Source organism: Sorex fumeus, unplaced genomic scaffold, assembly GCF_029834395.1.
Source record: "Sorex fumeus unplaced genomic scaffold, SorFum_2.1 ptg000086l, whole genome shotgun sequence".
Classification (NCBI taxonomy): Eukaryota; Metazoa; Chordata; class Mammalia; order Eulipotyphla; family Soricidae; genus Sorex; species Sorex fumeus.
In genome coordinates, this window is record NW_026606143.1 from 7,990,441 (window position 1) to 8,003,630 (window position 13,190).

A 13,190-nucleotide genomic window follows, 5' to 3' on the forward strand; every position below is an offset into this window, starting at 1 on the left:
TAATACCATATCCAGGAAAAAATTATCTTTGGGGAGATAGCGACAAAATCTCATCTTCTTGCGATGTCACTGTATTTCAAGAACCTGGAAAAATAAGATCCAAAATAAATCTTGAGAGCATTTCCTTGATAAAACAAAAGATCTGTGGACGGCCAACAGATTCTAGTCATTCAGTAAAACATAAAATCTGCTCTTCCAACTTACTTTTTCATATACTATTCTTGCTCTTTAGATTCTCTATTTTCTGTCAAACCACCAACATCAGTAAACAAAAGAAAGGCCGTCATGAGAACATTAAGATAAATAAATTACACAGATTAAATACTCGTGCAAAAAATATATGAAGAGTACGGGGGTAAATTGTACAGTAAGTACAAACGTCTATTTTTTAATTGAGAAAGCAAAATATACCAAGCTATCAAAAATGTTAATTTGAGTCCACCTTTGGTTTTCACTCCAAACACCAGGGCAATATGGCTTTAGGATTAATGTTAGAAGTATTATTTACAAAACACGGGAGCGTTTAAATTAAGAAAACAAAAGTTGGCTTATTTCTACATTAAATATATAAATCTTTAAGAATTTGGACGGCATTTGCTGAAATCAAAATGGCAGCCCACGGAGTCAGTAGAGCAGTGAGCTCTAAAGGACAGTGTGTAGCCTTCATTTTTAAGTTCCAGTGCATTAAGACCAAGCTAGTCAGGGTTAATATACAAATACTGGCGTTCAAAATGCGCTCCAAGACAGGGTTAAGTAACTGCGGAAAAGTTTTCTCATCTATGCATCCCAAATTCTCCCTCGAAGTGAAGGTACACAAACGTTAGGTAGCTTTAAAGGACTCGGAGTTTCCACATTAAAAAGAAAAATGCTGCACGTACCTCCCCCGCCCCCCAACATTTTAAACGCAAGAATATTTCACCCACATCTGCAACTCCCTCTGTGCCATTCCAAGAGCGTCCGGAGCCACGACACACCTGTAAACTGCACCCGTGGAGGACCCAATTTGCTGGGCGAACTGGAGAACTTTCCCCCCAACAGGCCGCTTTTCGGCAGGTTCCGTCGGAGACCTTACCCGCTCGCCGTGCAAGTTCCAGAGGCCACGGCAATATTATAAAACGCCTTGCCCCTTGCAACTCGAACTTCGCGTTCCACAATGAATGGCAAGAAATCCGTCCTCGGTCCCGAAGCCCCTCACCCCCCGCCCCCCCTCGCTGCGGCTCACATTTGGGGCACAAGCGGTTAAAAATAGCCAGGTGCCGGGGTCCAAGTTCGCCAGCAAGCGATTTCTGCTGCCCAGCAGCGTTCGGGGATCGGACAAACGAAGGGGGGTGGGGGGTGTCAGATAACCGGCCCCGCCGCGCCCACCAAGCGCCCCGAAGCTGCGGCTTCTCGCGGAGGGGGGGGGGTGGCCCCTTCGTCGGGGCGCTTGCCAGCCGGCGGGAGCCGCGGCCTTGCGCCCCGGCTCCAATCACTCCACCTCAGTAATGGCGTTTGGTGTCAAGTGGAACCAGACCGGGGAGCGCGGTCGCCGGCGCGCCCCGCTCTACGCCGCGGGGGCTGCACGGCGCGCCCCAGAGCCTCCAGCCTCCGCCTGCGTCCCAGACAGGACGGGCAGGGGGAGGAGGGGAGGGACGGAGCCGTCAGCCATTTTCCCTTGCAGTCCAAAACACACTCGCGCTCCCGGGACCCCGGCGCCCCGCACCCCGGCCCCCGCAGCCCCGCGCCGCGACGGGGGGCCCCGCGGGGCAGCCCCAGAGCCGCGCGCGCCCCGCTTGCACGCACACCCCCCTCGCCCTCCTCCCGCCGCCCCGTTCCCAGCTGTTAGCCCCGGCCCAGCGCGGCGGGCAACTCACCACACGACTCGGGCGTCTTCGAAGCAGGGCGCGCGGAGGCGGACGGCTGCGAGGCTCGGTCCCGGGTACGTCCGAGGCGGCCGGGCTCCCGAGAGTGGTGCGGGGCTGCAGCCGCCGGGCTCGCCGCTGCAGGACGCCGACGGCCGCCCTCTTCCCCTACTCCCCTCGAGCAGGGGCTCGCGCGGGGCACTCAGACTGGCTCCGGGCGGTGCGTCTCTCCTGCGTCACCTCCTTCTGCTCCTCCTCCCCCAAAGGCGCCTTCACCTTCCCCTGGTCACCGCCTCGATCTCCGCTCCCCGTCTAGCCGCTCGGCGGCGGCTCGCTCCGCGCTCGGGGCGCAGACCCAAGCCCCGGGCGCTCCGGCGGCCGCCTCCCGCGAGAGGGGCGGCAGCGAAAGGTCCCCGCGAGGCCCGGGAGCTGAGAAAAGCGGGGAGGGGCTGCGCTCGGCACGGCCCGGGCGGGCCGGCTGCGGGGAGGCTGCGGCTCCGACGGCGGCGGAGACTAGCTTCCGCAGCCGCAGACACCCGTCCTCGTCAATATGGCCGACCCGACACCCCCCCCCCCCAAAAAAAAGTGCTGGGCCAGTGGCGGCGGCGATAGCGGCGGCGGCGGCGGCAGCAGCAGTGGCGGTGGCGGCGGCAGCAAGGCGGCGCAGACTCCCACTAGCCCAGCGCCGCCCAGGGCTCGAGCTGCCCCGCCCCCGGAGAGCTCCGCCCCACCGTGGGCCCACCCCTCGGCCCTCCTCCTCCTCCCCCACTAGCTCCCCGGCGCCCTCCACTCCCCGTTTTCCTCCAACACCCCCGGCGGGCTCGCCGGAGGAGCGAGAGCCTCCGGGAGAGTGGGGCCCGGCCGGACAGGCCCGGAACCTCGAACGTCGGGCGGGGGAGGGGAAGACAATGCGGTATAGAACGTTCACGCGGTACCGCTTCTCACGGCTGGCCCAATCAGAGCCGTGCCACGCTCTGGACCCAAGTTCTGTACATTCCACGACTCCGAACGGGGGAGGGGGCAGGGGTGGCTCAAGGACGTGCCGACGGGCGCAAAGGAGAGCCGAAAGAATAGGGGCAAACGACGCCGGCGAAGGAGGCGGGAGGGGGCACTGGCAGAGGGCTTGGGCACGACAGGGTTAATCGAGCGAGTTGCAGATCGCGTCGCTTCGAGTTAGTTGGGCTGCTTGTTTTTGTTCCATTGTGAACCGTGGCCCCGCCGGCTAGTGCCCGGATGATGACGTCACCAGCCTCCCCCTTTTCCGGGATCGCGGGGGGAGGGGCGGCGGAAAAAGAGATCCCGAGACCACGAGCCCGGCGTTCGCAAACCCGGTGCCTGGGGGTCCCGGCTGCAGCGCCAACCCGCGTCACGCCTGTGGGCCGAACCAGGCCCGCGGGGCGGGTGCCTTGGGGGGCGCAGCGAAGCCAGGTCCCGAGATCCCGGCCACCTGCTCGGCGCCGATAGGGGGAGGGTGCGGCTATCTCAGGCGGCGTCGAGGGGAGGAGGGAGTGTGGGAGGCCTTCCCCCCACCAATGAAGGAGGGCGCTGTGAGAAATTCATTCACATGATCCTGCAGCATCACTGTGTGAAAGCTTTTCGGCTCCCACAGCCAGACTGACTGTGACCGACCGCCCATTGCTTATAGGAGCCCTTAAAACTGAGCAGGAGATAAAAATAAAGAGCCCTGCACCACATACCAACCAGGGAACACTAAATGCAGCAACTTTAGCTGCTTTTGCCAAATCAGCAGCACAATTCAATCCACTATGTCATGGGGTATTTTCTACATATTTATATTACAAAGTAAAGCCTAAACCGCTAAATCTCAAATAAATGGATTGCTTGGAACAAATCTACACTCTAACTTGAATGCCCAATGAAGAGAAACAAGTGTTTTCTAATTTACCACAGATTTCCTTTTGAATTAAAAACGCTGTGGGACGCCAAATTGTATGCAAAATCATAGCAAAACTCTAAAACCCCAAATGAAATTTTTTTCAGGGCAGGGTTGAATTTAGTTATGCTCTAATTATGTTGATTTATTATAAAACGCTGTTAAAATGGAACCCAAATTGAGGATGACAGGTTGAGAGCTAATAATTTTAAAAATCATTTCTCTATACAACTCTAGCCTGGACAAAGCTTAACGTGCGTATTAAGGTTTCCCAAACACAAACTCCTAGCCATAAAAATTCACAGCAAATTTTATCTTGTTTTTTGTGATTTTCCCATAAGTGGCTTGGCTTCTCCATTGACTTAGGAGTTTACGTGGATATTAAGGAGTGCCCACGTAAGCCATAGGTTTGCAAAGTGCATTGTAGTTTTTATTTAATCCTGAGAGCTCAATGAGGTAGCCAGAATGTATATTGCTACACTGATTTTAGATAAGGAAATAGAAAGGTAAATTATTTGCCCAAGATCACAAGACAGGATTGGAAAGTGATGAACACAGGTTTTTTAAATCCTATCAAAAGTGCACCTTTATTAAGGAGGTCCACTCACCGATTCTATTTGACATTGTACTTGTGATTCAAGCCAGGGCAAAAAAGATAAACTAAAAGCAAGCAGGTAAGAAAGGAACAATTAAACTGCCTCTACTTGCAAATGACACCATCTTATATATGGGAAATCTACTCTTAAAACCATTAGAGGTAATAAACAAGTTTAGCAAGGTTGCAGGAAGTAAGATCAATATTTAAAATCAATTTTACTTTTATAAACTCACAATAAACATTCCAAAAATGAAAACAATTCAATTTGCAACAGCACCAAAAAGAATACTTATAATAAATTTAATAGTACAAAAATTTGCAGTGTAAATTATAAAGCATTTTTGAAAGAAATTTTAAAATGACCAGAATAAACAGACAAACAGTCCATGTTCAAGGATTAAAAAACTTAACATTGTTTTTGTTTTGGGGTGACACCCAGCAGTGCTCAGGGCTTACTCCTGGCTCTGCACTCAGGAATTACTCCTGGTTGTGCTCAGGGAACCATACAAGATGCTGAGGATCGAAACTGGGCTGGCCATGTGCAAGTACCTATTGTACTATCGCTCTGGCCCCAAGACTTAATTAATATAGTTGAGACAGCAAGAGTTCCCAAACTTTTAGGGTCAACCCAATCCCTAACGAAATCCCAGCCAGCTTTTTGGATTCTAAGTACATGAAAAGATGCTCAGCATCACTGGTCATTATGGAAACGCAAATCAAAACCCAAGAGAAACCACTACATACCCATAGGATAGCTATTATCAAAAAAAAAAAAAAGAAAAGAAAGAAAGAAAATGGGGTCAGAAATGTAGCTTTGTGGTAAAGCACTTGCCCTGCATGCATGAGGCAGCCGTAACCCTGGGATTTATCCTTGGCAGTGCAAAAGTAAAGAAAGAGCTGAGAGAAGAGAGCAGGGGAGGAGACAGGAAGGAAGGAGTAACACCTGCTAGCAAGGATGCTAAGAAGTTGGAATTCTTGTAATTCGCCAGTGGGAATGTAAAATGGTGCAGCTACCGTGGTTTTCCACTTTCCTTTTGGAGTTTAGCAGTTCTTCAAAATGCTAAACAGAAAATTATCAAATAACCCAGAAACTTCACTCCTAACTATATACCCACAAGAAATGAAAGCAGGAACACAAATTCTTAGTGTCCCATGTTAAGAACATGGATCACAACAGCTAAGCGAGAAAAGCAAATATAAAAGGTCACATATTATATGATTTCACTTTCATATAAGACAGATGCATTGAGACAAATAGAACAGAGGTTACCAAAGGAGGAGGTAATGTAAAGTCGCTGATTAATAAGTACTGCTGTATTTCTTTCGAGGATAATGAAAACGTTCTAGTAATGGAAAGTGCCGATACTCAAACAACATTGTGAATAGACTTAAAGTCAAAATGGTACATTTAAAAATGGGTGACAAGGTCAATACAGTTGTGCCATTATACATTATATATGTATGTGCACATGTATGTATGTATGTATGTATGTATAAAGCCACAATTCTTTTAAAGTGGGAAGGAAAAATTAATTTCATATGGTTAATGAACTATAGTCCCATTATTTAGTCTAGGGAAATTTAGCCGATCAAATTAAACTCACCAGGAATTCTCTCCTCAAGCTCTGTCTGTTCCCCGGGGTAAAATGTAGCCTACAAAAACACCTCTGACTGACAGGACCCCATCTGACAGTTCAGCAAACAGTCTGGGCTAAAAACATAGGTTCAGTTCTCCGTGCAGCTCCTTTAAAACCATAAAGTCAGCATCTTCCTTCTCATTTCCTTTGTTTTGGTTTCTCTTTTATAACATCTGTCCTTTCGATTTAAAACGAATTTTTCACTTCCTGGTTCTACATTGGCAGGGCAAACCCTTGATTATATTACATTTCCTCATAAAACTTCCCGTTGTACTCATTTTTCACCCAGAAATACCTGATTCCCTAAAGTCAGTTTTAGAACACTTAAAGAACAGAGTTTCCTAAATGAGTCGATATTATTTAATACTTTCAGAGCTACCAGTTTCAAATGCGTTCTACAACTGGTTAAATGCTTTATACCACTAGCAAGGTCTTCTGAGCTGATGGACAAGCTCAACTAAGCAGAGGGAGCTTTGATGAATGTAGCTGAGCGAAGACTTTGAGATTTGAATGGTATTAGGAATGTCCATAGTTACTTAGATTTTTAAAAACGCTTTTGTTGTTAGCAGTGGTGAGGATGGAACCCAGGGTCTCACACATACAAGGCCTGCCATCTACCATTAAGTCACATCTCTGTTGCCAACAATGACTTAGTTTGTGATTTAGGGTTTTGGTTGGTTGGGGGTTTTTTTTTTTTTTTGGTTGTTGGTTTGTTGGGGTTTGGTTTTCGTTTTCTTGGGGGGGGGAGGGCGGTGCAAGGAATTGAACCCAAGGTCTCCCACACACAAGAAAAGTGCTCTCAGATCTTTAATATAAAAATCAGTGTTCCTCTTTGGAACTTCCACCCCACCCTAGTGCCTCCCCTGCAATCCTATGTGTATGACGGTGTCTGCTCCTTTCCTTTTCCCTTAAATAACACACCCCCACCTTTAACTTCAGCTGGGTGCATGCTTCCTTTACCTTTTTAAATAAATGCCTGCTTTGAATTGAAATTTTTTAAACTGAAAACCTATGTATATGGCCCATTTCATATCCCTTCATGACAACTGGCAGAGGACAGAGAGAACAAGGCATTACAATCTAAGGCTAGCAAATGACATGCTATTCCTCAGGGCTATTCAAGTGAATTTCAAGTGAATTTTAGATAGCTGTGACAGACACTAAAACTAGTGTAACCATTTTGTTCCAGAAGAACCTCTCTGAAATTGACCTGTTCCTAACCAAGAGTCTTTTTTCACCACTTTGCTACAATTTGAAGGATTCTCTTACACAATTTTACATAAACCACCTGTGCAAAATAATCTGATACTTTAAAATTTGTTTTTAATAGCAGTTCTGCATATATGGTGCAGGCTTAAGAAGTCTTGTTCATTCTTTCCCAGTTGGGGAGTCACAGTGATGCCTCATGGCCTGGTTTATGGTGCAGGTGAACGGCCTCTGCAGGATTTCAGAGCACTGTTAGTCCTCATTCCTGACCCTGCACTGTGTCTAGTAAACTTTAACTGGTAAAGCTCAGCTTCGTCCATGTGTCCTATCCAGAAACTTCCAAAATTTCTACTTACCTAGCTAAAACATAAGTCTCATGACTTGAATCCAACAGCCAGATCTTTTTGTCCGTTTTGTTCTGTTCTGGGGCCACACCTGGCTGGGCTCAAGGACTATATGGGGTGCAGGAGATTGAGCCCAGGTTAACTCCCTGCAAGGCAAGTGCCTACCAGCTGTACTCTCTCTCCAGCCCCCTTGGACCTGTGTCTTACAGGTCTTACAATCAAAACTGCCCTGTAGGGCTGGGGAGATAGTGCAAGGACCAGTACCTATACTTTGCAGCCTGAAGATCCAAGTTCAACTCATGGCACTTCACGGTCCCCCAAGACGACCAGTACCAATCACCTCGCACCAATTCAGGAGCAGCACCCCCAGGTGTGGCCCAAAAACAAAATAAAGCTGTACTGCAGTGACCAGGCTGACCATTTGGTAATTCAACTCAAGACAGCCAATCAAACTCACTGCAGTTTTTCTATGTGATTGCAGCTCCATCCCCATCTTGCTTTCTTTGTACTTTTTTAGGACTCCCTCTATCTTCTTGGCCCACCTGGACACTTTTGTAAAGAAAAATTTTCAACCCACTTTTCTTCTGGTCACAGTCTCTTGAATGTTTACTCTAATTTGGAAATATTACTGCTTACCCCAGGGGGGTGGGGGGAGAGTAAATGAATGCTTTTTAAGCTCATGAACAAACATATTCATTTGCTAATTCTTTCAAATCATTAATTTGGATCTCACTATATAGAACATGCTCCTCCAGACAGAAACTGTCTGGGAGTTTATGCCTGTCTGTCACTGGGGGAAACAGGAGAGGGGAAGTCGAAACAAAATTTGAGAACCAACTACAATTTACTCTCTTAATACAATTGTCTTGAACATTTTAGGGGGAAAAAAAAGTTGTTGAAATACTAAACTTCTATATTATTCTTAGTCATTAAAAATGCTTCTCTAAAGGTCCTTGAACCATTAAAGGAATTACCTGCCAGTCTGGTTCACAAAGAACTCTCCAGATCCAGAGAGAAAGTTAAATGAGTGCCCCCAGGTAACTCGAGTGCTGGTTACAGAAGTTTCAAGTTTCAAGTTGATTTCTTTAGGACTTTCCAAGACAGAATTCATCTGCCACTTGTGAGTGTGTGTATGTAACATATAACATTCATAACAAAGTGGTATATATCTTAAAATATATGCTACACTTCAAATTTTTCACGAATACAAACAGGTTTGCTTTCTACCAAACTTGCTAAGGTTTTTCTGGATTTCTTTACTGTTTGCTGGAGGCAGGGACTGACTGGACATAAACTCTCTACCTCTGAGCCATATCCCAGCTATTCTTTTTGTTTACTCTAAGCATTACATTCTTCTTTTGGAAGGAGTGGGCGCTGACTCCTGGCTCTGGGTTCAGGGATCTCTTCCCACTTCTTGGAGGACGATAAGCAATGGCTAGGCTAGAAGCGGGCTTCGCTCACTGCTAGGCAAATGTTTGTACCCCCTGTACTATCTCAACAGCCCCATGACTGCATTCTTGCATTGACTGCTAGAAACTATTCTTTCTTGCCTCTTAGGTTTATGTTTTGTACCCCCACCACCAATTCTTTTTTTTTTTAATTTTTATTAGTGAGACACCATGAGGTACAGTTGTAGACTTACAAATTTTGTTCTTGGGTTTCAATTATACAATGATCAAATACCCATCCCTCCACCAGTGCCCGTTTCCCACCACCACGGATCCCAGTATCCCTCTCACCCCTCATTTCCTCCATCTCACCCTGCCTCTGTGGCAGGGCATTCCCTTTTGTTCTCTCTCTCCTTTTGGGTGTTGTGGTTTGCAAAAGAGGCAATGAGTGGCAATCATACTTGGTCTACAGTCTACTTTCAGCATGCTTCTCCCATCCTGGGAGGATCCTCCCAACACCCTTTATTTGGTGCTCCCTTCTCTATCTGAGCTGCCTTTGCCCCTAGCATGTGTGGCTGGCCTCCAAGCCATGGAGCAAAATTCCTGGTACTAATCTCGGCCATTCTTGGGTGTTAGTCTCCTATTTTGTTACTTTATGTTCCCGAGATGAATGCAATCTTTCTACTCTATCCCTCTCTTTCTCATTTCCCTTAACATGATACTTTCCATGCAGTACCACTTCTATGTAAGTTTCATGACTTGATCTTTTCTAACTGCTACATAGTACTCCATTGTGTAAATGTACCAAAGTTTCTTTAACCAGTCATCTGTTCTCGGGCACTCAGGTTTTTTCCAGATTCTGGCTACTGTAAAGAGTGCTGCAATGAACAAACAAGTGCAGATGTCACTTCGACTATACCTTTTTTTTTGCTTCTCTGGGATATATTCCCAGGAGCCCACCACCAATTCTTTCAGATAAAATGTATTGCCTTTAAAATAAATGAAATAAAAGTTTTTGTGAAAATGGCAAAAAAAAAAAAAACCCAAAAAAAAAACCAAAGAGGCTGTCAATTCCCTAGTTCCAAGTCTCTCCTTTAATTATGTGTTGGGGCTCATTGCTTATGCTGAAAAGACCTAGGTAGAGTCCCAGGTTTGCAGACTGAGGTGATTGTTTGCAGAGAATACTATTTGTACCTGTGTGGCTCAGAGTTCCTCAACACTGGAGAAAAACTAGTTTCCAAACCAGCAATCTTTTCTAGTTAACCCAGTCTAAAAAAATAAAAATCATGGAACTGCCTATCACAACAGTTTTTATAATTGTGCTGCAACTCTAAGTGCAAATGGCTGTATAATTCATAGAGGTAAGACTGTGCCAAGCACCATTCTGCAACAGGTCTTTTTCACTTAATTGTTTGCCTAATCTGAACAACACAGAAGCTTTAACCATACCAAAATCTGCATGTGTCTCACAAACAAAACTTACTGTAAATAGGATAGCATTACAAAATATCTGGCTAACAGGGTAAAAATGTCCCTTACTTCCAACAATAAAACACCTTTTTGTGTACTTGCATCCACACGTGTTTTGTTTTGTTTTTGCATGAAGACAGCCCTTTAAAAAAAAGTACAGAAGCAATACAACCTTAGGAAGTCTGGCAAACCCAGAAACAAATTTTTAAAAAACACTCCCACTGCACTTAAGATGTAGCTGCTAATATTTCGGTGTTGTTTATGAACCTTCAAAAGCTACATTTTATTTATCCTCAAGAACAAATGGGTTATGCATGCTTTAAACAAACACAAATTTCAAACAGCATTCAAGGAAATGTTTGCTTGTTAATTGTTTTCCTGCACCTTGCAGAACAGAAAAAGCAAGGTTTTTCTTTGACTGCATAGTACTCCGTTGAATGGAAGCAGTGTAATTTACATAGCTAGCCCTTCACTAATGCACATCTGGCATATTTTTAATCTGCTCCTACAAGAAATGCTGACTTCCAGTTTCCGTCCAACATGTAAGAAACTTGGAAGTCATCACTCCCGTTCTCACAACAATAAAAAAAAAAAAAGGCTCAACAAACTGCAAATCAATAACTCCTTTTAGATCCATCAGAAAATCGAGGTCATGGGCTAACCGCGGCCCCTCCAAATTGGAGAGCCCAGCAAATGCTGAGACTCTCTCTACTAGGTGAAACAGAAACTTTGGAACTGAGAATTGCAGCTGGAGCTAGCATCAGAAGGAAAACTGAAGCTGTGCTTAATGAAGGGCTGGAGGCTCAGGGTGAACAAGCCGGGTGAAACGCCTGGAGATGCCCCATCTTAGGAGGTCCCCCCCCATAAATTTCAAGTTTTATGCCCCAGAAGCCCTTACCATGCCTAGGGTGTAGACTGAAGATCGGCCATCTCACCAGGTACACGGAACAATTTTCAAATCAGTCCGGATGGTTCAGTTCCAAACAAAGGACTGCCCTGAAGGGAAACTATTTTACCAAGGCCAAACTACGCGGAGAGTTACCATTGTGAAATCTACCTGGGGGAGGGGCATCCCGCTGGTCATCTCATAAGGGAAGGGAAATAGCAAACTCCTGCCCTCCCTTGCTCCTGGCTCATCTAAAGATAAGGAGGGACAGGATGAGAAGCACAGGGGAAGGTCTGAGCCTGGGGGTCCCAGACACAGTAAAGGCCTAATCCTAGAATAAAAGATAAGTTCCCACCCCAACCTCCCCCCAGCCCCAAACTACAAAGACCTCAGGGGACTACTGTTTATTAACATAGCTTCTTTTTCCCAGTGTAGCTAGTATCTTGTTCCTCCAAAAGTTGCAAGGCAAAAAACAAAAAATGGAATTTGAAAACTCTGAGCAACCATCAGAACTCCACTCACAGAAGGCAGCAACACTGGAATTCTAAAGCAAGGAGTTTTTTTAGATCTATGATTAAAATGTTAAGAGTTCTAAGAGGAAAAAAGTGAACATGTAATGTAACCAGAAAAATTGGAATTTCTATTAAAGGATCCAAAAGGAAATGCTATAAATAAAAGCTATGGGACCGAGAGGACAAGGGTTAAGATCTGTCTTGTACATAACCTACCCTGCTTTGAAAATGGTTGGTCCCCTCCACCCGTACTTCCAGGGGTGATCCCTGAGCACAGCCAGGTGTGATCTACCCTCCCCCAATCAAAATACAAAAAAACCCTAATGGAAATGAAGAATGCCTTCAGAAGACTCATTAGCTGACCAGTTAAGGAAAAATGAGTTTCAGTACGTCATACAGAAACTTTCAAAACAGACATAAAAATAGGGAAAAAACTATATCCAACAACTATGGGACAATTACAAAAAGTATGACATACATAATGGGAATAACAGAAGTAAGAGAAAATGGAACAAAAATATTTGAAGTAATAATGGCTGATAATTTTCCAGTATCAGTGAGACACCAAACCATAGGCCTGGAAAGCCAACTAGAATAAATGCCAAATTCTATACTTCAGCCTACCTTACTCCTACTGTAGAAAATCAAAAGCAATTGTGGGGGGAAATCCAGAGAAAAACACCTTTTACTTTAAAAAGAACAAAACTATGGAACTTTAGAAAGAGAACAGCTTTTAAGGTATTTGCCTTGTCAGCGGCCAACCCAGGTTCAATCCTGGCATGCCATATGGTATCTGAGCATCACCAGGAGTGATCAATGAGCACAGAGCCAGGATTAAGCCCTGAATACCTCTGGGTGTTGTGTCCCTCCCCCCACCCCCAAAGGATCCAGGAAGTTAGGCCCAGTGTCTATAAGTAACATTACTTTTCTTTTCTTTTCTTTTCTTTTCTTTTCGGGTCACACCCAGCGATGCTCAGGGGTTACCCCTGACTCTGTACTCAGAAATTACTCCTGGCGGTGCTTAGGGAACCATATGGGATTCTGGGATTCGAATCCAGGTAGGCCACGTGCAAGGCAAATGCCCTACCGGCTGTGCTATCGCTCCAGCCCCTATTCTTAACATTTCTACCCTGTGACTATAAAGATCACCACAGAAAGGGCTAAACACAATGTTAAGATGCAAAATATTACCTGGTCAATATTCTCATCATTTTTACTACTACTATTACTGCATCATTAAATTTGAGGTATCTACAATTATGAAATTCATCATTATTTTAAATGCTTCTAACATAGAAAGCTGTCGATCATAATAAAGATGATAATGAACGCTGTCAGATATATTACAATTTTAAAGATACAAAATTGTTGAGGGGAAAGAAGCACAGAATAAATAGAATTCAGCCTTATAATT

The 13,190-nt window shown here is 45.4% G+C and overlaps 2 protein-coding genes across 8 annotated transcripts in view; one reads left to right on the forward strand and one right to left on the reverse strand.

Moving 5' to 3' along the window:
• USP9X (ubiquitin specific peptidase 9 X-linked) overlaps positions 1 to 2,161 on the reverse strand; it is a 103,498-nt gene extending 101,337 nt beyond the window's left edge. For 5 of the 7 annotated variants that reach the window (XM_056131335.1, XM_056131332.1, XM_056131334.1 and 2 more), the window contains exon 1: positions 1,854 to 2,161. The gene's annotated coding sequence lies outside the window, so the exon portion shown is untranslated. The remainder of the gene's footprint in view (positions 1 to 1,853) is intronic. The other 2 variants (XM_056131338.1, XM_056131337.1) reach the window with 1 other exon arrangement.
• Positions 1 to 13,190, forward strand: part of CASK (calcium/calmodulin dependent serine protein kinase) — a 998,363-nt gene that overhangs the window by 917,910 nt on the left and 67,263 nt on the right. The gene's annotated exons all lie outside the window — the stretch shown is intronic.